The sequence below is a fragment of the Sus scrofa genome, chromosome 3 (genome assembly GCF_054392235.1).
Source record: "Sus scrofa isolate SSC_HxYL_T2T_F1_AM1 chromosome 3, Sscrofa_HxYL_maternal_Yorkshire_Landrace_v2.0, whole genome shotgun sequence".
NCBI lineage: Eukaryota > Metazoa > Chordata > Mammalia > Artiodactyla > Suidae > Sus > Sus scrofa.
The window spans coordinates 105046235-105072197 of NC_139385.1; the positions used below are offsets into that span (position 1 = coordinate 105046235).

General features: G+C 44.6%; 1 protein-coding gene and 1 pseudogene across 1 annotated transcript in view; one reads left to right on the top strand and one right to left on the bottom strand.

Moving 5' to 3' along the window:
• MSH6 (mutS homolog 6) overlaps nucleotides 1-19309 on the bottom strand; it is an 86207-nt gene extending 66898 nt beyond the window's left edge. The window contains exon 1 of the mRNA XM_085019344.1: nucleotides 19282-19309. The gene's annotated coding sequence lies outside the window, so the exon portion shown is untranslated. The remainder of the gene's footprint in view (nucleotides 1-19281) is intronic.
• Nucleotides 14776-25963, top strand: part of LOC100624717 (archaemetzincin-2-like) — a 38587-nt pseudogene continuing 27399 nt past the window's right edge.

The window sequence follows — 25963 nt, forward strand, 5'->3', positions numbered from 1 at the left end:
AAAATGATAGCCTCTTCAGAAAACAGTTTGGCAGTTTTGTATAAAGTTAAGCATTTACCATTTGACCCCCCAAAACTCACTCTTAGGTATTTACCCAACAGAAATGAAAATATGTTTATAGCAGCTTGATTTATAATTTCCAGTAACTGGAAACAAATGCCCTTCAAGTAGAGCATAGATAAATAAAATGTGTTGCATCCATACAATGAAATTTAGCAATAAAAAGGAATGAACTATTTATGTACAGGACACCATGGATGAATTTCAATTGCCTTATACTAAATGAAAGAAGCCAGACTCAGTTCTTGTCATGGCTCAGTGGTTAAGAAACCCAACTAGTATACATGAGGACATGGGTTTGATCCCTGGCTTTGCTCAGTGGGTTAAGGATCTGGTGTTGCCATGAGCTGTGGTGTAGGTCGTAGGTGTGGCCCAGATCTGGCGTTGCTGTGGCTCTGGTATAGCCCAGATCTGACCCCTACCCTGGGAACTTCCATATTCTGTGGGTGCAGCCCTAAAAAGACAAACAAACAAAAAACAACAAAAAACACAAAACCCAACCAACCAAACAACCCCCCCCAAATACCCAGAACTTACAATCCTATACACTAAAAATGGTGAACTTTACTGCATGTAATATATACCTTAACACTTTAAATGGATAAAAAAGAGGCGGAGGGGAAGAGTTTACAGCAGCTTATGGGGCACTGACAAGGCAGGTGGTCAATTCTACAAGGCATCTTTCCAGAATACATCTTGTGTCCTTAGAGGCTCCCTTAAGTATGTATTCCCAGGTCAGAGAAAGCTAAATTCAAGCTCCTTTACTGGCTGCTGAAACCTGAGGGTGGCTCCCCTGAGGGTCTGGTCTAGACGGGAAAAGTGCAAAGGACAGCAGAAAGCTAGCAGGAGTCCACCTTCCAGAGTGAGAGGTGCAGCCAGCTGACCCTCCTGTCTCCCGGCATTTCTCCATCCCACTCTTCTGGTTCCTCTGAGTGACTCTTTCCTTTCCCAAGTGGCCTGTCAATCAAGATGACCTTGTACCCATTCCATCACCCACTCTAGGAAAACACGTGAGCTAGAGTAATATAGCCAACAATTACTCCAGGCCACTGTGGTGCCTTCAGGGAAGGCACACAACTCAAGCAAGAACCAACAGCATCTTACTGGAGCCACTAGTAGAGGTTGGGAGAGAGAATGTCTCTCTTCCTGGAGATTACAAAATAGGAAATATTTATAAACAAAGTTCTGGGGGTCATCTTGCCCCCAGTAATCAGCAGAGAGGGTAATCAACAGAGCCAAGAGATGAGGAGGGGCCAGGTCCATGATAACACAATCTGAGTCCCTGGATCCGGTCATACAGGGAGAAAGAACCACGCCTAAACTTCCCCAATACTGAATCATTAAGTCCCCTTTCCTCTGGACTAGTTTCTCTCTGCCTGAGGGTCTTGGCTGACACACAGCTAAACCCTGCCCTGCGGTCACGCACGGCCGACGGTTTTTATTCAGATGAATTCAGCCAACAGTAACAGACATCCGCTTTCTGACTGGCACTGGGGACATGCTGTTTGCCTTGGAGGAACTCACAGTTTCATGGAGGAGACAGACATGTCAGCAAATAGTAAGTAGTCAGATAAACATTAGCTCACATGAGAAGCTATTAGAATTCAGAAGCCCAGCGCGCACCCTTGCCTAGGGCTTCAAACAAGGATTCTTGGAAATAACCCCTGAACTGAGTCTTGAAGAAATCACCCAGATTTTGGGCAGAGGCACGAACAAAGTCCTGGCAAGGTGAAAACACATGATATGCGCATAAAAACATGAACCCTTGGGTTTTTCTAGAGGAGTTCAGTAAAACTTTCTGTGTTAATGTTCTCTCTCTGTGTTGTTCACTATGTAACCTCCATCTATTGAGCACTTGAAATGAGGATAGTGCAACTAAGAAGTTAAATTCTTAATCTGATTTATTTTAATTAAAACTTAAAGAGCTGCATGCAACGGGTGACTACTATCTTGGACAGCGCAGAGGCTCTAGGCAGTGAGGTGCAAGGCAGAAGTGGTAGGGGACAAAGCAGGCCAGGAGAGCTCAGTGAAGAGCCATGGATGCCATCTGAAGAGTGCTGGACTTTACTCTTTTTTTTTTTTTTTTATCTCTTCTCAATTTCTTGGGCAGCTCATGCGGCATATGGAGTTTCCCAGGCTAGGGGTCGAATTGGAGCTGTAGCCGCCAGCCTACGCCAGAGCCACAGCAATGTGGGATCCGAGCCGCGTCTGCAACCTACACCACAGCTCACAGCAACGCCGGATCCTTAACCCACTGAGCAAGGCCAGGGATCGAACCCGCAACCTCATGGTTCCTAGTCAGATTCGTCAACCACTGAGCCACAATGGGAACTCTGAAGGGTGTTGGACTTTAATCCGTATGTGATGAGGCGTTTTTGGAGGGTTGAAAACTGAAAAGTGACTTGGGTCATCTCATTGGACCAGAGGCTGAGATGGATCAGGGGAAGACTGGAGTTGGGAAGGCATTGCTCTTGCTCAAGGGAGAATTTATGAGAATCTGAAACATGACAAATACATGAGGGTTGGTGCGGAGCGGACAGATTCCGGGGGCTTTAAGAGGAAAGATTAGCTGGACCAAGGGGTCATTTGGTTTTGGAAGGTAGAGTTATATCTCTTTCCTGGAAATGTTTACAAGAAAGATGGATCCTTGGGTGGATCCAAGATGGAGCTTGGGGAGTTCCAGTTGTGGCGCAGTGGTTAACGAATCTGACTAGGAACAATGAGGTTGCGGGTTCGATCCTTGGCCTTGCTCAGTGGGTTAGGGATCCGGCGTTGCCGTGAGCTGTGGTGTAGGTTGCAGACGCGGCTCGGATCCCACATTGCTGTGGCTGTGGTTGTGGCTGTGGCTGTGGCATAGGCCGGTGGCTACAACTCCGATTCGACCCCTAACCTGAGAACCTCCATATGCTGCGGGAAGCGGCCCTCGAAAAGGCAAAAAGACAAAAAAAAAAAAAAAAAAAAAGGTGGAGCTTGGACAGGGTGTTGCTCCCAGGCAGAGGGACTGGAGGTTAGAAGATGTTCCTGCTGTAGCTGCTGTATTCCAAGGCCTTGCTTCTTTGCAAGACAGGCTCTGTCAAGGTCAAAGAGATTTCTGGTCTGGTCTGTTAACCTGAAGGATCAGGACAGCTTTGAAAACTACTGAGTCAGACTGTAAATACTGACATCAACTTCCATAGTACCAATTGTAGGAGTGGGAAGGCTCCCAAAAAGACAGAGAGGGAGTTTAAAGCCTTTGGTAATTAAGAAAATGCCTGAATTATTTAGTAAAGTCAGAGTACCATTGAGAGCCAGAGACTGGCCTCTCACTGAGCCTCCCTGGGTGGAATGGGTGGAGAATAGGCTTGCCTTAGCTTCAAGACAGAGCTATGGTCTGGATGTCAGGGTGGAAAGAGGGGGTCCCCAAGCTTAGGTATTTTTTAATATAAAGTAATCAAAGAGATTATGCTCTGAGATGGGCTGTCAAGATTCCCTCCATTCCTGGTTTCTTATGATTCATTCATCTACTCATCATATATTTATCAAATAATTACTATATGCAAAAACCCTCTGATAGAAGCTGAAACTGCTGGGACAAAAGCCACAGGGCTTATTTTGAAGGAGTTGTGGGATCATTATTACAGAGTGAATAACATTCACTGAGACCCACTATGTATCAGGTACTCTCCTGGGTGCATTTTTATGTGGACTTAAACTTTCTTTCGTTCGTTCGTTCGTCCGTCCGTCCGTCCTTCCTTCCCTTCTTTCTTTTTCCCTTTCCCCCCCTTTCCCTTCTTTCTTTCTTTCTCTCTTTCTTTCTTGGAGGGGCAAAGCACAAAGGCTGAGACCCACCAGGCCCCCTGGGGCCCAACCTGGGTCCCAATTTTCAATGTACAGAGATGATTCTTCCCACATCCTCAACAAACAATTCTTGGGACACCAGCTGGGTGTCCAACAATTCCACTCGATTCTGACACTATCAACCCAAAGAGCTTTAGATCTCACAGGCTGAGGGCTTAGTCCCACAAGACTGCTCCCCACTCTCCCTGCCCCATCCCCAGATGACCACCTGTGCTTCTGACCAACTGGCTACAGATTGTGGCTTCCAACAACCCCTCCTTGGACTTCAGACATCAATGGCAAGTCCAGGTTGTTACCTGTACTTCTGCCTGACTGGCTGTAAATCGGAGGTCCCCACGACCCTCTCCTTACGTTCAATTAATTTTCTAGAGTGGCTTACAGAACCTAGAAAGCATTTTTCTTACTAGATTACTGTTTTATCACGGATGCATATAACTCAGGGGTAGACAGAAGAGATGCATAGGGCAAGATAGGAGGAAAAGGTATGGCGCTTCCACACCCTCTGCAGTTATACCTGTCTCCAAATTTCCACATTTTCACCAACCTGAAAGTGTTCCAAATCCTATAGAGTTAGGATTTTTATGGAGGCTTCATCACTTTCGAACGATCCATCATGAACTCCATTTTCAGCCCTTTTCCTTCTCAAGAGAATGGGAGGCAGGGTTGAAAATTCCAAGCTTCTATTCATGGTTTGGTTCGTCCATCCAGAAGCTGTGTAGGCGCCCACTTGGAGTCTCTTCATTAGAGCACAATTTGCTGCTTTCACTCAGGCAGTTACAAGGGTTTCAGGAGCTCTGTGTCAAGAACAGAGATCAGTGGCGTTTCAGTCGTGGCACAACAGGATCAGCACGCCTGTGCCAGGAGGCAGGTTCGATCTCCTGCCTGGCCCAGTGGGTTAAAGGATCTGGCATTGTCACAACTGTGACATATGTCACAACTGTGGCTCAAATCTAATCCCTGGCCTGGGAACTCCATATGAAGCCATGGAGGGTGACAATTAAAAAAAGAGAAAAGAAAAAGAAGAAAAAAAGAAAAAATAAATAGAGAAAAAGAGGGAAAAAAATGAGGAACAGAGACTGACATATATTTCCTATTATCTCACACCATCTGTTAGTTGTTTTATTCATTTTTCTGTTCCCTTCTGGGCTCACCTAGCACTAGGCAGAGCATACAGTAGACTCTCAACTGATGTTTGTGGAAGTAAGATGAGTTGCATGAAATCATTGCAATGGTTTGGTAACACTAGGAGCTTAGAGGTTGCTATTTCCGTTGTACAGAAGATAAAACGGAGGCTTGGAGAGTTAAGTGACTGTGTGTATCTAGAGGTTTTTGCAGAGCAAGGACCTAGACCTTGTTTTTGAGGCCTCTGCCCCTGGGTAGGACAGACTCCTCCCTTGCTGGTCTCATTCAGGAGCCCCTGGAGGCAAGCAGCCGCTGATTTTCCTTTGTCTATTTGGTTGAATTCAGTAGTTTTATAATCTACTAAACACTGAATGTACCTTCCCCTCCCTCTCCCATTTCTCCTAAGTAAAACCTTGGCAGAATGAATCATTCTGTAAAAGCCGAGATTTCTAGGTGATGGAGTTTGTCCCTTTAACCCTCTGACAGTTTAAAAAGGCTTATATAGACATCTTCCTGACATGCACTGGCTCTTATCTGTCTTCCCCATCAGAGAACTCTGATGGAAATTTAGCAGTTTGTGCTAAAACAAGGTCTTGATTACAGACGCCAGTGGCTGGGCTGTGGGGTGACTCCAGATGCCCTCGTGACATCAAGACGTGTGAAGTGGCGAAGGATCTGAGGTTATTATTGTTTTTTTATATAGATGTTTCCGTCTTCCCCTGAGCAGTTAGGCTGTCATCTGTCACTTCATGAAGTTGAAGGAAGGCTTCTGCCTGAAATAACATCCCTCTCTTCTTGTAATGTGCTGTCTTTTTTTCCCCTATGGGCCTGTAAACCTGTTCACTAAGCCTGGTTAAAACCACAAGGAAGTTTTTGGGAGAGAAAGCTTTTCCTCTGCCACTTTAGGTCTGGTGATCAGAGACCTGAACATTCCCTGACAAGAGACAGATTAACAGGAGGGAAAAAACCCCAAGTTTTATTCATAGGCATGGGGGAGATGAGGCTCACTGAACATCGAGAAATAGGGGTTTATAGACCAACTTATCAGGGGAAAGGGAAGGGGTTGAGAAAGGGCTCCTACGGGAAGGACAAATGACAAACGGACTTTTAGGGAAACAGAGGGACGATATGAAAGTTTGTGATAATGTGTGTAATTTCTCATCCAGTGAGAGTGATTCGTCTTCTCCTGGGAGCAAAGCTTCTCAGAAGAAGGGACTGATGACGGCTTCGCTTCCAAAGTTTCTGCCTCTGAGTCAGATAGGGGAAGCTTCATAGAGGCTTCCTTCTGTATCTGCTCTAACTCCATTTAGAGTGATCTTCACACCAAATCTGGGGGGCCGAGTGAGTCCCCACAAAGGCAAATGGGCTCTGAGTTAGAAATGTATGAGCTGCACTGACATTTATGGTGATACCGCAGAGTCATTAAGAAATGTTCTGCATCTTAGTTGTGCTCTGGGCAGGTGAGGTTGCCAGGTAGCTGAGGAATGGGGAGGTGTCTGTACAGAGGTCAGTGGCAGATCCCATTTCCAGAGTCCAGCCCTTTGAAGTGCAGTTGTTTAGGGCCTGAAAGGTCAGCAGCACAGTGCCTACTGAGGGATCCTGGGGGATCAAGTCTGAAAAGTCCATCATTCCAGCTGCACCCTGAGCTTTCCCCCTCTCCTCCCGTCACCGACAAGCAATTCACTCATCATTTCATTCTCTCTCTCTCCTTCCCTTCCTCTTTGCCTCTCCATTTTTCAATTTCTCTTTCTCTCTTATTCTCTCAAAATTCGATTTCATTTTTATTGGTCTTTTTAGGCCCACACCCACAGCATATGGAGGTTCCTAGGCTAGGGGTGGAATCGGAGCTGCAACTGCAGGTCTATACCACAGCCACAGCAATGCAGGATCTGAGCCGTGTCTGTGACTTACACCACAGCTCACAGCAACGCCAGATCGTTGACCCACTGATCGAGGCAAAGGATTGAACCCGCAACCTCATGGTTCCTAGTTGGATTTGTTTCCACTGCGCCACCACAGAACTCCTGCACTCTGTTTTAAAATGCAGTGTGAAGCTTGCTGCAGAGGAGGGCAGATACAGCGCTGTGTGCGTACAGCCTCAGGAGAACTTGTCTTCTACTAGGTAGAGGCAACCTACACAAACTTTCCTTTTCAAGACAGTTTGGATTACTACACAATAGGCTTTCAATAGATGTGTGGAATTCACGGAAATGAAGGAAGACTGCCAAAGAAATCCCAAGTGTTTTGTCTGTAAGAGAAAGCGGAGCAGACCAGAAATCGTCAGCTCCAGACCCAGCCTGACCAAGGCCTTCTGCCTCCAGCCCTCTTCCCTGTCCCACTTGTCCCTGCAAAGCCTTCATTTTCTCCACCTGCTCCCCTCCTGCCGCACTTCCTTCCCTCCCAGCGTAGTTAGCGCCCATGTATCATTTCAACTACATGGCAATGCCTCCGACTCTTATTTTCTCCTTCCACGCCACATGCTGTTAAACACCCCACAGTATGGACCCTCTCTCCCTGTCCTGTCCACTAGGTTACCAAGCAATGCTGGAAAAATCCTACCGTTGGGGAGATCAGAAATGTGCGATTGCCAGGCCCAGCTGGGACCGTGCCACGGCCTGACAGTCCTTCCACCTGTTTCTCACCAGCTCTTCCCTCCCTTGTCCTCCTTCTCATGACTCAGGGTCCACCATGATGACCACAGCCAACTGAGTACTCAGCCTCCCTCCTTCTTATTTCCTTAAGGACTTTATCTGTTATTTCTTTTCTTCTCTATCTTCATCTACTGCTTCTTTGTTCATCCTTTCCTCACAGTTCACCAATTTGGCATCTAGTAGATGCTCAATATATCTCTTTATTTTTTTTAAGCTTTTAATTAATTAATTAATTAATTTTTTCCCCACTGTACAGCAAGGAGATCAAGTTCAATACATCTCTTTATACAATCAAATTTGGGAGTTCCCTGGTGGCCTAGTAGTTAAGGGTCTGGTGTTGTCACTGTTATGGCTCAGGTTGCTGTGGTGGTGCCAAAAAAAAAAAATCAACCTTATTTAAATTTACAAATAAAATGGGCATTTAAAGTATATAATTTATGTGGAGTTCCCATTGTGGTGCAGCAGAAAGGAATCCGACTAGTAACCACGAAGTTGAGGGTTCAATCCCTGGCCTCGCTCAGTGGGTTAAGGATCCAGCGTTGCCTTGAACTGTGGTGTAGGTCATAGACACAGATCAGATCCTGTGTTGCTGTGACTGCGGTGTAGGCCAGGGGCTACAGCTCTGTTTTGATTCCTAGCCTGGAAACCTCCATATGCCATGGGTGCAGTCCTAAAAAGCAAAAAACAAAACAAACAAACAAATAAAAAAAAATAAAGTAGATAGCTTATGTGGCGTGCAGAAGTTCCTGGGCCAGGCATCAAACCTGAATGTTTGGCTACACACCTAGATAAATACTTTCATTTTTCACAGGTAAATTCCTAGTAGTGGAATTGTTAGATTATAGGGCAGGTATATGTTTAACTTTATAAGAAACTGTTTTCCACAGTAGTTATATCTTTTTACATTCCCATGAGCAGTTATGAGAATTTCAGTTGTTCTACGTCTTTGCTAACAATCATCACTCTCAGTCTTTGAAGTTTTAGTTATTCTAATGGTATATATCATTTGGTTTCAATTTCACATTTCTCCAATGACTAATGATGCTATAAATTTTTCATGTGCTAATTGGCCATTTGTATATCTTTCTTTGTGAAATGTCTGATGTGAATAAGTTCTTTCACTATTTTTTATTGTTTTCTTAATTGATATGTGAATTTTTATATAATCTAGATACAAATCCGTGGCAGAATACGAGTTACAAATATAGAGTAGGATCTAGACATATCCCAATAGCTTGCCTTTTGATGAACAGAGATTTAAATTTTGATGAAGTTCAATTTATCAGTCTCTATGGTTACTGCTTTCTGAGTCCAGTCTAAGAACGCTTCGCCTAGCTCAAGCTCATGATTTTCTCCTATGCTTTCTTCTAGAAGTTTTGCATTTTCTTCTGTTTGGGACCATAAACCATCTCAAATTAATTTTTGTGTGTGGTGGTAAATTCATTTTCCCCCATACGTTTGTCCAGTTATTTCAGTAACATTTGTTGAAAAAATCTCTTCCCTATTGAATTTCTTTGGATCCTTTGTCAAAAATCAGTTAACTACTCCCTATCTTTTTCTTTTTCTTTTTTCTTTCTTTTTTTTTTTTTTTTTTGACCTTGCCTGTGGCATGCAGAAGTTCCTGGGCCAGGGACTGAACCTGTGCCACAGCAGTGACCCAAGATACAGCATTGGCAACACTGGATCCTTAACCTACTGAGCCACCACAGAAGTCCAATAATTCTTTACATTAAATGTTTTCTATTCAAATTACTCCATGCTTTCTATTTCCTGGTTGGACCTTTGGTTGGTTCACCTAATAATTCCATTGTTTCTGTCACCTTGAGGTTTATTTCTATTGACTGATTTTTCTCTAAAGTATGGTTCATATTTTCCTTCTTTGAATGTCTAGTAATTTTTTGTTGTATGCTGACCATTGTGTATGAGATACCAGGATGATGAAGCGTTTAGAAATCATGTCATATATCAAAAGTTTAAAGAATTCAGAGTTCCTGCTATGATGTAGGAACTGCCTAGTGTCCATAAGGATATGGGTTCGATCCCTGGCCTCACTCAGTGGGTTGGGGATCCAGTGTTGCTGTGGTGTAGGTCACAGATGCAGCTGGGATCCCCATTACTGTGGCTGTGGCTGTGGCTGTGGCCAGCAGCTATCACTCCAATTTGACCCCTAACCTGAGAACTTCCATATGACATAGGTTCGGCCCTAAAAAGCCCCCCCCCCAAAAAAAAAAGTTTAAGGAACTAGAGACGTTTGTTCTGGAGAAGATGTAGGCAGGTGACAATGGGTATCTTTTATACTGAAGGGTAGCTGCTGCGGGGAGTAAAACTAAGGCCACTGAAAGGAAGAAAAGAGCAGCATATGAGCCAGAAGAGATGTTAAGAATTCTCCGTGCATCAGAACTTCTACCTGAACATGCAATGCTGGTGGTGAAGCAGAAACTGAGTCACTGTTTACTGGAGATTTGTATATGTATGTGGTTGGAAGAGGGGTTCCAATGCATCTCTATAGAGTTTGTGGGAAAAGCACAGGCTTTGAAGTCAGTCAGATTTGAGTGGGGTACTCAGTTTTTACCCACCAGCAAGTTGCTCAACTTCTCCATCCCTCACAGTTTCCACATCTATAAACAAAAAAGAAGCTACCTATATCTAAGGGCTGTTGTAAGGATTAAAGTGAAAAGCCCTTTTAGATCCTGACCTACGTTTGTTTGTTTGTTTGTTTGTTTCTTTTTTTTCAAGGGCCCCACCCGAGGTATATGGAAGTTCCCAGGCTAGGGGTCCAATTGGAGCTGCAGCTGCCGGCTTCTGCCACAGCTCATGGCAACATGGGATCTTTATTCCACTGAATGAGGCCAGGCATCAAACCTGAGTCGTCAAGGATACTAGTCAGGTTTGTTACCATTGAGCCACAATGGGAACTCCCTGACCTGTGCTTCTAACTGTAATCCAGTATTTCTCCCCATTCCTTGTTTCTTTTTTGCTACCCACCCTGCAGCATATGGAGTTTTCCTGGGCCTGATATCAGAATCCAGCTACAGTTGTGACTTACACTGCAGCTGTGACAACACTGGATCCTTAAAACACTGTGCCAGCCTGGGGATGAACCTGTGTCTCAATGCTCCAGAGAGACCACCAATTCTGCTGCACTGCAGTGGGAACTCCTGAAACCCAGCATCTTTTTTTTTTTTTTTTTTTTTTTTTGCTTCTTAGGGCCACACCTGAGGCATATGGAGGTTCCCAGGCTAGGGATCGAATTGGAGCTACAGTTGCTGGCCACAGCCACAGCCATGCCAGATCCAAGCTGTGTCTGTGACCTACACCACAGCTCATGGCAACGCCAGATCCTTAGCCCAATGAACGAGGCCAGGATCGAACCCGCAACTTCATGGTTCCTAGTCGGATTCGAAGAAGCCGACTAGGAACCTTGCCACGATGGGAACCTCTGTAAGCCAGCATCTTGATGTTCCTACAAATATCTACTGCTCTCACTCACTTGCGGCTTAAGGGGCACTTCAAGAATTCTTTCATTTATTTATTTATTTTGGATGCCCCTTGGCATATGGAGTTCCAGGTCAGGGATCAGATCGAGCTGCAGTTGCAACCTAAGCTGCAGCTGTGGCAATGCTGGATCCTTACCCCATTCTGCTGGCCAGGGATTGAACTTGTGTCCCAGCGCTCCCAAACGCTGCTAATCCTATTGCACCACGGCAGGAACTCCAATAATTCTTTTACCTGATATTATTGGTTACCCATTCCATCTCCCCTCCCCTGACGTCTTAAAACTTCATTGCTGGCCCAACCTCGTCAACAAGGTTGAAGAAACCCACAAAACTCCCTCACCTTAAGCTCTTACCTAATTCCTTTGATTTCATAGAAACTTTTTCTATGCCCACTTACTTCCTCTACATCCTACTTCTGCACCACCTGAATGTGCTCTATGTGCATTTCTGTGATTATATTTACTGTATTATTTTAACCTTTTAAACTTTTTTTTTTTTTGGTCTTTTTTAGGGCTGCACCTGCGGCATATGGAAGTTCCCAGGTTAGGGGTTGAATCTGAGCTACAGCTGCCAGCTTACACCACAGCCACAGCAACACTAGATTCAAGCTGCATCTGTGACCTATGCCACAGCTCACGGCAACGCCAGATCCTTTAACCCACTGAGCGAGGCCAGGGATAGAACCCACATCCTCATGGATACTAGTCAGTTTCATTACCGCTGAGCCACAGTAGGAACTCCCTTTTAAACTATTTTAAAATTATTAAAGTAATATATGAGTTATAGACTGAAGGTTTGTCCCTCAATATTCATATGCTGAAATCCTAACTTTCAGTGTAATGGTATCAGGAGGTAGGGTTGGGGGGTAATCAAGTCATAAGGGTGCAGCCCTCATGAATGGGATTAAGGCCCTTAATAAAGGAGATTCCTGGGGGTTGCTTTCCCTCTCCTGCCATCTGAGGACACGGCAAGAAGACAGTCATCTACGGACCAGGATGCAGGCTCTCACCAGACACCAAGTCTGCTGGTGCCTTCATCTTGGACTTCCCAGCCTCCAGAATGGCGAGAAATACTTTTCTGTTGTTTATAAGCCATCCAGTCTCTGGTGTACTCTTATAGCAGCTCAAGCAGATCAAGACAGTATGTTTATGATTAAAACATCCAAGCAACGAAAAAGGGTACAAGGGAGAAGTAAGAGTTCTCCTCTTCCCTCACCAGCCTGGTGCCAGCCCAGAGATAAGCATTTTAATTTTTTTTGAGTATTTTTCTAAAAAATATTGTATGCATAGGCAAGTATACACACCCGCCCCCATACACCACATGCATATTCTTTTTTGGTTTTACATGATGGGACTTTGCTCTAGAAACTGTTGTTTCCACTGCTATTTCCCACTTCATGTTCCTTGTACATCTTTGCAGAACAGCACACGAAGCAATGCCTCATTTTCCAACAGTTGCTGGGTGTCCCTCTGTATGGATGCTCCTCTTTAGCTGGACATTTTAGTTTGGTGTGGTTTGTTGATTTTCACCACTGAGCTAAACTGTATTTTAATTTTCTATTTGGGTCTGTGTTTTCAAACATGGGGAGAGCAGGGGCTGCATTTTCATTTTGGTTATGGGGTGTGTGTGTGTGTGTGTGTGTGTGTGTGTGTGTGTGTGTTGACCATACCCGCTGCACATGGAAGTTCCTGGGCCAGGGATGGAACTCATGCCACAGCAGTGACCCGAGCCATAGCAGTGACGATGCTGAATCCTCAAGCTGTGCCACAGAATTTCTTAGTTTAGCACCTGGCCCTGTCTTGGGCATGTTGTAAAAGTAATGAAAAGGATTCCCCATACCATGGGGTCACTCTGAGGAAGGCCTGGCCCAAGGCCCTTCCCCAGGGGGGCCACCAGCAAAGAAGTCAATCCCTGACCCTTAAGCCCTGCCTCCTCCTGGTTCAGCTGGCAGGTTCACCCCTTCAGAGGCAGCCAAGACCTCCCTCTTACCTCCTAGATTCTCCAAGTCAGTATGGAAATGTGGTCTCAAAAGACCCTTCTCCCAGGGCCATGGCCCCTTCTCTGGGGCCCTCGGTCAGCTCTTCCCCAAGCTCCTCCTTTGAGAAACCACGGCTCACAACCCCTTGGGCATCATGTTCTCCCCAAGAGCTGTGTCCTGCGCCTCCCAGCATCACTTCCCAGGAGGAGGAAGAGACAGTTCATTTTTCCCCTGAATCCCAGCCCCCGGCACAGATTAACCCCTGGGAAGCATTTACTGAAGCTTCCTGGGCCTCTCTCAGCATGAATATTTTATACTTGCACAGTAAACTAGATTGCTAGAGCAAGGAAAAGGGGTTGATGCCACACTGCTGCAGCTGGCAAGGAGCTTGCATGGGGGAGTGGGAGAGGCTGGGGCTGCTCATCTCTTCCAGTCCAAGGTCCCCCTCCTGAGCACCCAATTTCCCCCAGTAGTGTGACTGGGTGGCTGCCCCCAGGCCAGCAGTATTCCTGCTTGTGGGTCCACTCTCAGGTGCTCCAAAAGGTCATCTCAGATTTCTCCTTTGTCATTTTAGTCCCTGCCTCTGCTTCTCTCCCAATCACTGAATATGAAGGCCCCACCTCTGAGACCCCCTCACCCAGCCCCCACATTTTTACAGAAGGGGAAATGAGATGAGGGACAAAAAGGGACAGCTCAAGGTCACACCCAGCACAGTGGGTGGGAACACACTTTAGGGTCCTGACTCACAGTAGGGGGGGCTTTGTCCCATCCACAGATGAAGCCAGAAAGGATCTGTCAGCTTATCACTACTGCTGGCTTACTTCCCCTTCCCTGAGCCCAGGATAACACAAATGACTAAAATTTATGTAAAACTTCCAACATACCAGGTCCTGCTTGAAGTGCTTTACCGACATCCATTTAATAACTAAACACCCGATGAAGTATAATTTCAATTTTTTTTTCTTTTTTGGCTGCCCTGAGGCATATGGAGTTCCCAGGCTGGGGATCAGATCCAAGCTGCAGTTGCAACCTACACTGCAGCCGTAGCAACACCAGATCCTTAACCCACTGTGCCTGAACATATATTCCTGCACTCCAGAGATGCTGCCAATCCCATTGCACCACAGAAAGAACGCCTATATTTTCAATTTTACAGATTAAAAAATCCTCAGATCCCAAGCTGCTGTGGCTCTGGCGTAGGCCGGCAGTTATAGCTCCGATTGGACTCCTAGCTTGGGATCCTCCATATGCCACGGGTGCAGCCCTAAAAAACAAAAAGACCGGAAAAAAAAAAAAAAAAAGAAAAAGAAAAAGAAATTGAGACACAGGGAAGTTAAGTAATCTGTAATCTGCCCAAGGTCACATAGTAACAGAGCTGAGATTCAAGTTCAGGCAACGTAGCTCCAAAGTCCATGTTCTTAATTTCTGTACCATCCTTCTGCTCAGAATAACAAACTATGTTAGGCTCTGTTCTAAGAGCTTCTGCGCATGTGCACAGGAGCCCTCCCAGGAGGCAGGTGATGCCTGGGGTGGGTTGAACACACCCTGCAATATTTTCCCAGCCCGGCCCAGGCATGCTGCCCTTGTAAGGAACAAACTTCAATGGGAGCCTTCCTTCCTAAAGATAAAAACAATGTGGCCCTCTGAGCAGACTCTAAAAGCAGATTTTATCTCAAAAAACCCAGTGCTTGTGTCACAGTATAAGTCGGGGGCTGGCAGAACAGCGTTTGATGAATGTTGCCTCCAAACAGACAGTGATCTCTCTGTACCCATGACCTTGTATTTGCAATCAGATTGGATCGTATCCCATCCTGAGGCTCCTCAAGACTTGGAACAGTTTTTCAATGATCCTTACAGAAACTCATCCTCTCCAGAGAAATGCAGTCTTTATACCCAGTGCATTCGATCTCTAGGAAACATCAGAATGATCAGTGAAGAATAAATTATCTGGGAAGTGAAGTGTTTTTCTTTCTTTCTTTTCTTTTTTTCTTTTTTGTCTTTTTTGTCATTTCAAGGGCTGCTCCCTCGGCATATGGAGGTTCCCAGGCTAGGGGTCGAATTGGAGCTGTAGCCGCCGGCCCATGCCAGAGCCACAGCAATGTGGGATCTGAGCCGCGTCTGCGACCAACACCACAGCTCACAGCAACTCCGGATCCTTAACCCACTGAGCAAGGCCAGGCATCAAACCTGCAACATCATGGTTCCTAGTCAGATTCGTTAACCACTGAGCCACGACGGGAACTCCCTGAAGTGTTTTTCTATGGCTTCACAGTAAAACTCCCAGAACTGGTTCCTGTCTCTGCAACAAGATTCCTTTGGAGTCAAAGAGAACACACAAAACCCAATTCATGCGGGACACATCCTGAAGTTCTTAAACAGGTAGGGACCTGAAGATGCTTTCTGTGTTGTGGGAATAACAGTGACTGATCTCTACCCAAGAGACTCCTGGAATTTTGTCTTGGGACAGGCCTTTTTGACAGATGGTGTGGAGATATCCAGCTTTGCCAGGTAAGGGAGTAGTTTTTTATCTCACTCTGAAGGCAGAGTGAAGAAGCTGCAGAAAATATCTTCAAAGGGACTATTTGGTTTTTGATAACGATTACACTCCTGAAGTGACCTTTTGCTGCTTCATTCCTGTAAGACTTTAACCCCTGAGATTGGACACATATTTGGACTTTGACTCTGCCAGTGGCTTGCATGCCTGTTGCAAAGCTCCAGCCACTTGGGGGATGCTGACCAGCACCCCCTCAACTTTGCCCTGTGTATGCAAGAGGCAGAGTGCTATTGGCTTCAGCATTACAGAAAGATACAAAGTGGATTGATGATGTATCTGCTGACACACCTGGAATTACTCTGAAACATAGTTATGACAATAATGTGAATTTGCTAACCCATGGAAATCTATTTTTTTTTCCTTTTTTTAGGGCTGCATCAGCTGCATAGCGGCATATGGAGGTTCCCAGGCTAGGGGTTGAATTGAAGCTGCAGCTGCTGGCTTATGCCAAAGTCACAGCAACACCAGATCCAAGCCTGTCTTTGACCTATACTGAAGCTCACAGCAACACCAGATCCTTAACCCACTGAGGCGGGGGCGGGGGGGGGCGAGGTATCAAACCTTCATCCTCATGACTAATAGCCAGGTGCTTTACTGCTGAGCCACAACCAGAATTCCCACCCATGGAAATCTTTTAAAGAATAGAAAGAGTGTTCTTATGATAACCTGTAATGGAAAAGAATCTGAAAAAGAATGTATATATACACACACACATGCAAATATATGTATATATACATATACACACACATATATATATATACCTACATATATCTATAGGAGTTTCCTGGTGGCTTAGCAGGTTAAGGATCCACCATTGTTACTGCTGTGGCTCAGGTCACTGCTGTGGTGCAGGTTCGATCCTTGACTGAAGAATTTCTGCATGTCATGGATGCAGCCAAAGAAAACAAATATATATAATATAAACCAATCACTTTTCTGTACACCTGAAACTAACACAACATTGTAAATCAACTACACTTTAATTAAAAAAAGAAGGGAAAAAAAATAATGGAAGAAGTGAATAATAAAATACCTTGCTGTTCTCCAAATACAAGAACCTTCAAAAATAGAGTTCCCATCATGGCATAGCAGAAACCAGTCTGACTAGGAACCATGAAGTTTGGGGTTTGATCCCTGGCCTCACTCAGTGGGTTAAGAATCTGGCATTGCTGTCAGCTGTGATGTAGTTTGCAGATGTGGCTCGGATCCTGTGTGGCTGTGGCGTAGGCAGGTGACTGTAGCTCTGATTTGACTCCTGGCCTGGGAACCTCCATATATATGCCTCGGGTACAGCAGCAGCAGCAGCAGCAGCAGCAGCAGCAGAAGAAGAAGAAGAAGAAGAAGAAGAAAAAGAACTTCAAATAGGAGTAATCAAAATAAACACTTGCACATTTTAAAAAAGTTTATGTTCAATACTTCATTTAATCCTATCACAGCTCTATGAAGAAGAAAGTGCTGTTTTTTTTGTTTTTTGTTTTTTGTTTTTGGTCTTTTTGTCTTTTCTAGAGCCGTACCCACAACATATGGAGGTTCCCAGGCTAGGGGGTCTAATCGGAGCTGTAGCCATTGGCCTATGCCAGAGCCACAGCAACGCAGGATCTGAGCCGAGTCTGGGACCTACACCACAGCTCACGGCAACACCATATCCTTAACCCACTGAGCGAGGCCAGGGATCAAACCTGCAACCTCATGGTTCCTAGTAGGATCATTAACTACTGAGCCATGACGGGAACTCTGAAAATGCTCTTATTGAACCCATTTTAGAAGCCTCTCTGAGGCTGAGAGGCTGGGTAAACTGATGAAGGTCACCTTGCTGCTGGAGTCAACGACAAAGGGTACTGGAACATGCTGCTCCAAAATATGCCGCCTTGGCGTAAGGAGCATTTTGAGCTGAAGGCAATTACAAAACAACAGATGCAGGAAAAAAAGTATCTGCTCTTCCCCAGTCTTGCTAAAAACAAGATATATTTTTCTCATTTTTTTTTTTGGCCCGGCCAGGAATCAAACCTGTGCCGCAGCAATGATACCGAATCTTGTATCGCTAGGCCACCAAGGATCTCTTAAAAGCAGGATACAAATTTTCATTTGTAAAGGTGTTTCTTTCTTCCAAGTTGGAAAGAGAAGGACAATTCTTGGACTCATAATCACCAGAGACAACTCTGGACTCTTATCAGGTCAGAGATGGCATCTGAGAGGCCCCTACACAACAAACCTTACTAAATAACCCTGGTTTTCTATTAGTTTCCTCTGATATATTTTCCTTCCCACTGTTTGCCACCTCGAAAGTCTTCACTCCTTTTTTTTTGCCGTAATTTTTCTCTGCAAATTCACTCTTCTTTGTTAAGATGCCATATAAGCCCCAAGTTCCAACCATTTCTTTGAGTTACTCATCACTGAGGTTCTCCCATGTATATGCATGCTGCATGCTTTCATAAAATCTGTTTTTCTCCTGTTAAGTTGTGTTTTGTCAGTTTGATTCCCAGGATTTTAGTTACAGGCCCTAAGAGTGTAGAGAAAAAGTTTTTTTCATTCCCTACAGGATTTAACCCAGATCTGTCAATGCTAAGACTAGGCTCTTACTGTCTCATAAAAGATGCTCAGTAAGCAGAGGATAAGTGAATGAAGGGCTCTGTATTAGTTTACTCAGGCTGCCGTAACAATATACCACTGACAGCTTGGCTTAAAAAATAGAATTAATTTTCTCACAGTTCTGGAGGCTGCGAAGTCCAAGGTCAAGGGGCTGCCTATTTAGTTCCTGGGCTTGCAGATGGTGGCCTTCTTGCTGAGTCCTCACATGATGCGGGGAGCACTCTGGTGTTTCTTCCTCTTAGAAGGACACAAGCCCTGTTGGAAGAGAGCCTACCCTCATGACGTTGATCCTTACTTCCTACAGGCTCTAATCCTAATACAGTCACGTTGGGGAAGCAGAGCTTCAACATATGAATTCAGAGGAGGACAAAATTCAGTACAGTCATCCCTCGGTAACTGTGGGGAGCCCCCCATGGCTACCAAAATCCCTTATGCTCAAGTCTCATATAAAATGGCATATTATTTGCATATAACTGACACACATCCTCCTAGATACTTTAAATCATCTCTTGAGTACTTCCAATAATTAATACAATGTAAATGTTTTGGAAACAGTTGCCAGGGCATGGCAAACTCAAGTTTTCTGGAACTTTCTGGAATTTTTTTCCTCAAATATTTTTGATTGGTTGAATCGGCAGATTCGGAACCCACAGATACAGAGTAGGCTCTTTTCCTTTCTCCTGAGCAAAGGAAATAATAATGACTATATAACAAGAAAAATAAAAGTCAAACTCTGGTCACTGAGAATAGTTGTTCAGTCTTTTCCTTTGCTGTTATGGGGAACCACCAAACGGTGAGGGGGGAACTACTAACCTGTTTCTGTCAATATTGATGGTTTTATGGTTTCTGGACGTAGTGAGGCCTTGGCAGTGGCCACAACATCCTTTCAGGTGAGAAGAAACAGAAGGGAAGTGAATGGCTACAGAAAATGGAATGATCGTAGACTAATAATGCCTGAGCAATTATGCTAGTTGCACCCCATCTGTCTCATACTTTCAACATCAGCAGATCCGACCACAGCTCTGCTTTCCCAAGCAGTGGAATGTGTCTCAGGCCTGAGATGGTTCACCTGCCGAAATCCGGTCCCTTTGCTCTTTGCACCCAGGGCATGCTTCAGAGAGGCCGAGACACTCCGAAGTAGGTGTATTGCTAAAACTAGGTTTATGATTATAGAATCACAGTTTCCTTTCTACTTTTATCTAAAATTATACATGGGTCCTGCTGGGGGAGAAAATGGGCTCCAAAAGGCTGGCAAAAACATTTGTACAATAACCAGTCTTTTAAAGGCATATATATTTTTAAAAGGTAATTCCTGCAGCAAAACTAATTATTTGGAACATTTCACTTTAGAGTAGCTGGGGTTTGCTGGAATAACTTATATAAGTCCAGAGGAAGCAATATGAATGGAGTCATTAGGACAAAATGGATGCTCCTTGCTCCAAATCTTAGAGCAGGAGACTGTTCCCAGCCACTTAGAACTCATTTCCTGGCTCCCTGTGGAAGCTTCCAGCATTCAGGAACCTACAGGTGAATCACTCCTGATGACATGAGGGTGTGAGGTGGGGTTTGGCAAGAGGACAGAAACTGGAGTCCCAAATTGGTTGCAAACAGCAACTGGCACCTTTACTAAACCAGGGAAACAGAAGGGAGGAAGCCGGAAAAATGAACCAGGAAGAGAACGTAGGTGCCTTCAGGAATCCTTCGTGCTGTCCTGGGTGGAGCCTCCTGCCCACCTTGCTTCTCTCCGGCTGCCTCCTTCTCTTGAATTTTTTTTTTTTTGCTTTTTAGGGCTGCACCCTGGGGCATATGGAAGTTCCCAAGCTAGGGGCTGAATTGAAGCTGCAGCTGCCGGTCTACACCACAGCCACAGCAACACCAAATCTGAGCTGTGTCTGTGACCTACACTGCAGCTCATAGCAATGCCAGATCCTTAACCCAGTGATCTGGGCCAGGGATTGAACGCACAGCCTCATGGATACTAGCCGTGTTGTTACTGCTGAGCCACAACGAGAACTCCGAGGCTCTTGGATTTTAAGCTCCAACAACTAAACAATGTGTGATTCCATCCCACAAGATATGCCTTGCTTCTGTGTGTTTGCTCAAGCTATTGCCACCACCTGGAATGCCTTCCTTCTCCCATACCTCTTCAGCTGGCTGACTTCCACCTAGCCCACAAGGTAGAGCACAGGTGGTCCTTCCTCCAGGAGACCTCCCCATTCCCAAGCCCATGCTTCACCTCTGCTGCCCTCTTACCCAAGTACAGATCGCTCACTAAATTGTCCACCTTGGATTACGGATGTCATGGCCTGTGGATGGATGACTTCTCAAGCAGCCCCAAGTGTCCTCATCTTTGCATCTCAGTGCCTGGCACATCTTAGGTAATCAGTATAAGGTGGGTGAATTCATGTTGATAGAGGGGGAAGGAATGATGTGGACAAAAACATGATGGCAAGAGCTACTTTTCCTGGATCAAATACGGCAAGGTTAGAAACTACAATTCTGGACCAGGGTGAGAAGGTCAGGTCTGGTGCACCTGCTGTGGTTGCTCTTTGAAAAAAAATCTATAAGGTCACCAAATAGGAACAGTATAATAAAAGCCCCATTCTCTTTCTATATCCTCAAGCAAATCGAGTTGGAAGGGGCCTTGGCATTGACCTCACTCAGGCTGTGTCATTCAGGAAGTGAGGAAGGGAGGGCCGAGGGAGGTTGGGATTTGCTCTGGTCCCACAGGAAGTCAGTGATGTCAGGGAGGAAGTACTTCTTTTTCTTTTACTCGTCTTAGGCTCAGTGGCGGTGGCCTTGTAAATTAGACTGACCAAAGTTAGATTCATCAGAGGAAATGAACAGTTTATTAACACATGCAGTGCACATCATCCAACGGAAACTTCAGTGATGAGTAATTCAAAGGGGTGGTTACAACTGGGCTTATGCTGCATCTTAACCAAAGAACAATAAATTTATAGAGAAGTGATAAGACAGAGAAAAAGGACTTTTTGAGTTTCTAGACATGGCAAATTTGGGGAAGGTGAATTTATGGGGGAACTAGCAGAGATAAAGGCTAGTTAGTAAAGTTTATTATGTCAATTCTTCTGGTGCCCTCTCTGGATGATAAAGATCTAGAGTCATCCCCAGAGATTAATTTTTTTTTTTTTTTTTTTTTTTTTTTTTGCTTTTTAGGGCCACACAGAGTTTCCCAGGCCAGGGGTCAAATATAAGCAGCAGCTGCCAGCCTACACCACAGCCACAGCAACTTAGGATCCAAGCTTTGTCTTCAACCTACACCACAGCTCACGGCAGCACCAGATCCTTAACTCACTGAGCAAGGCCAGGGATCGAACCCACAACCTCATGATTCCTAGTCAGATTTGTTTCTGCTGCACCACAGTGGGAACTCCCTCAGAGATTAACTTTTGTTCTTCCTAGTAGAGAAGGGGGGGGGCACCTTTACAAATTTACGTCTGGCTTATAGGCGAATAGTGGGAGGGCAGAGTTTTTCTATATCTACTTCTTCTCAATTGCCTTGACTTCAAACAATCTTTTTGTCAAACAGCTTATTTTGGGGTGGCATAGTCTGCTACCCATCAGTGGCAACACCAGGACAAAATCACAAATCTCCTGATTCCCCAGTCCTGTATGGTCGCTCTGTGTCACTGGTGTCAGGGAACACGAATAGAGAGACTACTTCCTGGGGACAAGGGGCACCCATCCCATGACTGAGCACTAAAAGAAAGGGGCTACAATTCAAAAGCAAACTCCAAACTATTACATCTAGAATGGATAAGCAATGAGGCCCTACTGTAAAGAAGAGGGAACTATATGCACTCTCTTGGGATAGGACATGATGGAAGATAATATGAGAAAAAGAATGTATATATATATACGTATAACTGGGTCACTTTGATGTACAGCAGAAATTGACAGAACATTGTAAATCAACTATAATAAAAGAAAAAGACCAAAAAAAAAAAAAAAGAATATGTATATGTGTATGACTGGGTCACTTTGATGTATAGCGGAAATTGACAGAACACTGTAAATCAATTATACTTTAATAAAAAATAAAAATAAATAAAAAACATTTTTATTACTAAGGAACAAAACAAAACAAAAGCAAACTCCTGTCATGACAGCCCAGGGAGTTCCTGCCTCTCTGGAATTGTGTGGGAAGGCAAGAGAGTAGGTCAGCACTGTCCAGGTAAACTGTGACACAAGCCACAGGCATAATTTTAAATTTTCTGGTAGATGATTTTTAAAAAGTAAAAAGAGCCATTTTCTGATGGGGTAGTGGGTTAAGGATCTGGCGTTGTTATTGCAGCAGCCTGGGTTGCTGTGGCATGGGTTCAATTCCTGGCTCAGGAATTTCCCCCTGCCATGGGCTTGGCCGGAAAAAAAAAAAAAAAAAAAAGAAATAAGGAACATTTCTCCAAAGAAGACGTATAGATGGCCAACAGGCACATGAAAAAATGCTCAACATCACTAATTATTAGAGAAATGCAAATCAAAACTACAATGAGGTACCACCTCACACTGGTCAGAATGGCCACCATTAGTAAGTCTACAAATAACAAATGCTGGAGAGGGTGTGGAGTAAAGGGAACCCTCCTACATGCTTGGTGGGAATGTAAATTGGTACAACCACTATGGAAAACAGTATGGAGGAACCTCAGAAAATGAAATATAGAACTACCTTATGATCCAGCAATCCCATTCCTGGGCATATATCTGGACAAAACTTTCATTGAAAAAGATACCTGAATTTCCTATATTCATAGCAGCACTATTCACAATAGCCAAGACATGGAAACAACCTAAATTTCCATTGGCAGACGAATGGATTAAGAAGATGTGGTACATATACACAATGCAATACTACTCAGCCATAAAAAACAAAACAAAACAAAACAAAATAAGGCCACTTGCAGAAACATGGATGGAACTAGAGACTCCCATACTAAGCAAAGTAAGTCAGAAAAAGAGGGACAAATACCATATGATATCACTTATATCTGGAATCTCATATATGGCACAAATGAACTTATCTATAGAACAGAAACAAACTCATGGACATAGAGAACAAACTTGTTGTTACCAAGGCAGAGGGGGAGGGAGTGGGATGGACAGGGAGTTTGGGGTTAGAATATGCAAACTATAGCATTTGGAGTGCTATATAATTGCAGCTATTGCTCCCATTTGACCCAGCAACACTAGATCCAAGCCAGGTCTGTGACCTACACCATAGTTCAGGGCAATGATGGTTCCCTGACCACTGAGCTAGGCCTTGGATCAAACTGGCATCCTCATGAATACTAGCCAGATTCATTACTGTTGAGCCACAATGGGAACTCTGGAAGGACTAGATCTTTTTTTATTTTTATTTTTATTTTTTTGTCTTTTTGCCTTTTCTTGAGCCACTCCCGTGGCATATGGAAGTTCCCAGGCTAGGGGTCTAATTGTAGCTGTAGTCACTGGCCTATGCCAGAGCCATAGCGACACGGGATTCGGGCCACGTCTGCGACCCATGCCACAGCTCTTGGCAATGCCGGATCCTTAACCCACTGAGCAAGTCCAGGGAAAGAACCCGCAACCTCATGGTTCCTAGTCGATTCGTTAACCACTGAGCCACTCCTGGAAGGACTAGATCTTTAAATGAAATGCTTTATTTTTAAATTCTCTAAGCCCAGTTGGCTGCTTTCAAAGCTCCATGTTTTTGGCTCAGTAAAAATTTCTCCTGCCCTCTTAAGTTTCTCAAGTGCGCAGTCTTGGACTTTTAGCCTGGTCCTTGGCAGAATTACAACATACCAAATCCCATCTTCCTTAGTGGAAGATTTCTCCCACTATTCCCCAAATCTTACCCCAGCCCCAGCCTCTGGGATCCTATTCCTATAAAGTTTTGCCAGTAAATCTCTTAAATTGGGATGCAAGTGAGTATGAGCTGCCTAAGAAGGATCAACTGGGGTGGAGATCTTAATTCAAGATGAAGATTAGAAAGCTGCTTCTTGAAATCACTCAGCTGTTAAAAGCAGAGCTCATTTTCTCGTAACCATCTCTCTATCCCAAGGAACAGGTCATCAACTTGTGAGAAGGTATATTGTCTCCAAGGGATACAGTACAGTTATTTTCATTTCGAATGAGTGGAAAATGCCTCTTGTAAACAATTTAATTTTTCTTGATAAGGATAACTCGGAGCCAGTAGCTCCCAAGTTTGGGGTAGATCAGTAAACTTTTAAAATAAACAGAACAAAAGAGAGAAATAAATAAAACCTTCAGTAGACCACAGTTGTATTAAGAATAATGTTCCAGGAGTTCCCACTGTGGGCCAACAGGATCAGTGGTGGTCTCTCTGGAGCATAGGGACGTGGGTTCAATCCCCAGCTTGGCACAGTGGGTTAAGGATCTGGGGTTGCCGAAGCTGCAGCCTAGGCTCAGATCTGATCCCTGGCCCGGGAATTCTGTATAATGTAGGGTGGCCAAAATAGAAAAAGAAAAGAAAAATGTTCCAAAACTTGGAAATAGGGAAATGGATTATAACTATCTTTCCTTCAAGGGTTATGCTGGACTAAAGGAGGGTATTAATTAGTTCTAAGTTAGTAAACTTTATTTTTTTAAGGGTTTTTTTCTTTGTTTGTTTTTGGGTTTTTTTTTTTGTATTTTCTAGGCCCGCACTTGTGGCATATGGAGGTCCCCAGGCTAGGGGTCTAATCGGAGCTGAAGCCACTGGACTTCCCCACAGCCACAGCCACAGCAACTCGGGATCCGAGCCACGTCTGTGACCTACACCACAGCTCATGGCAACGCCGGATCCTTAACCCACTGAGCAAGGCCAGGGATCAAACCCGAAACCTCATGGTTCCTAGTCGGATTTGTTAACCACTGAGCCACGACTAGAACTCCTCTTTTTTGCCGCTATAAAGACTTCACTCTCTCCAGTGCTTGGAACTAGCTTTACTATCTTGCTGATTGACTCATAATGCATTAATTTTTTTTTTTTTTGGCTCTTTTTTAGGGCCTCACCGGCAGCATGTGGAAGTTTCCAGGCTAGGGGTCTTTCTTCCCCTTCTTGTTAAGCCTGGGTTAGCCACAGCCACAGCAACACTGAATTTGAGCCGTGTCTTTGACCTACACCGTAGCTCATGGCAATGCTGGATCCTTAACTCACTGAGTGAGGCCAGGGATCATACCCGAGTCCTCATGGATACTAGTGAGATTCATTACTGCTGAGCCACAAAGGGAACACCTAAGCTGCTTCTTTTTTTTTTTTTTTTTTTTTTGTCCTTTGTCTTTTTAGGGCCGCACCTGGGCATGTGGAGGTTCCCAGGTTAGGGTCGAATAGGAGCTGAAGCCTCCGGCCTACACCACAGCCACAGCAACATGGGATCTGAGCCATGTCTGAGACCTATACCACATCTCAAGGTATCTCCAGATCTTTAACCCACTGAGTGAGGCCAGGGATTGAACCAGGATCCTCATGGATGCTAGTCGGGTTCGTTCACCACTGAGCTACTACCAGAACTCTAAACTTGCTTTTTTTAAAAAAGTTTTGCTCAGGAAAAATTGACATACAATAATCTGCATCTATTGAAAGGGTTCAGATTGATGAGTTACGCATGTACCCCCTCTGAAGCTATCTCCATGTCTTCCCAGAAAGCTCAGGAGGCAAAATGAATATTATCCCCAA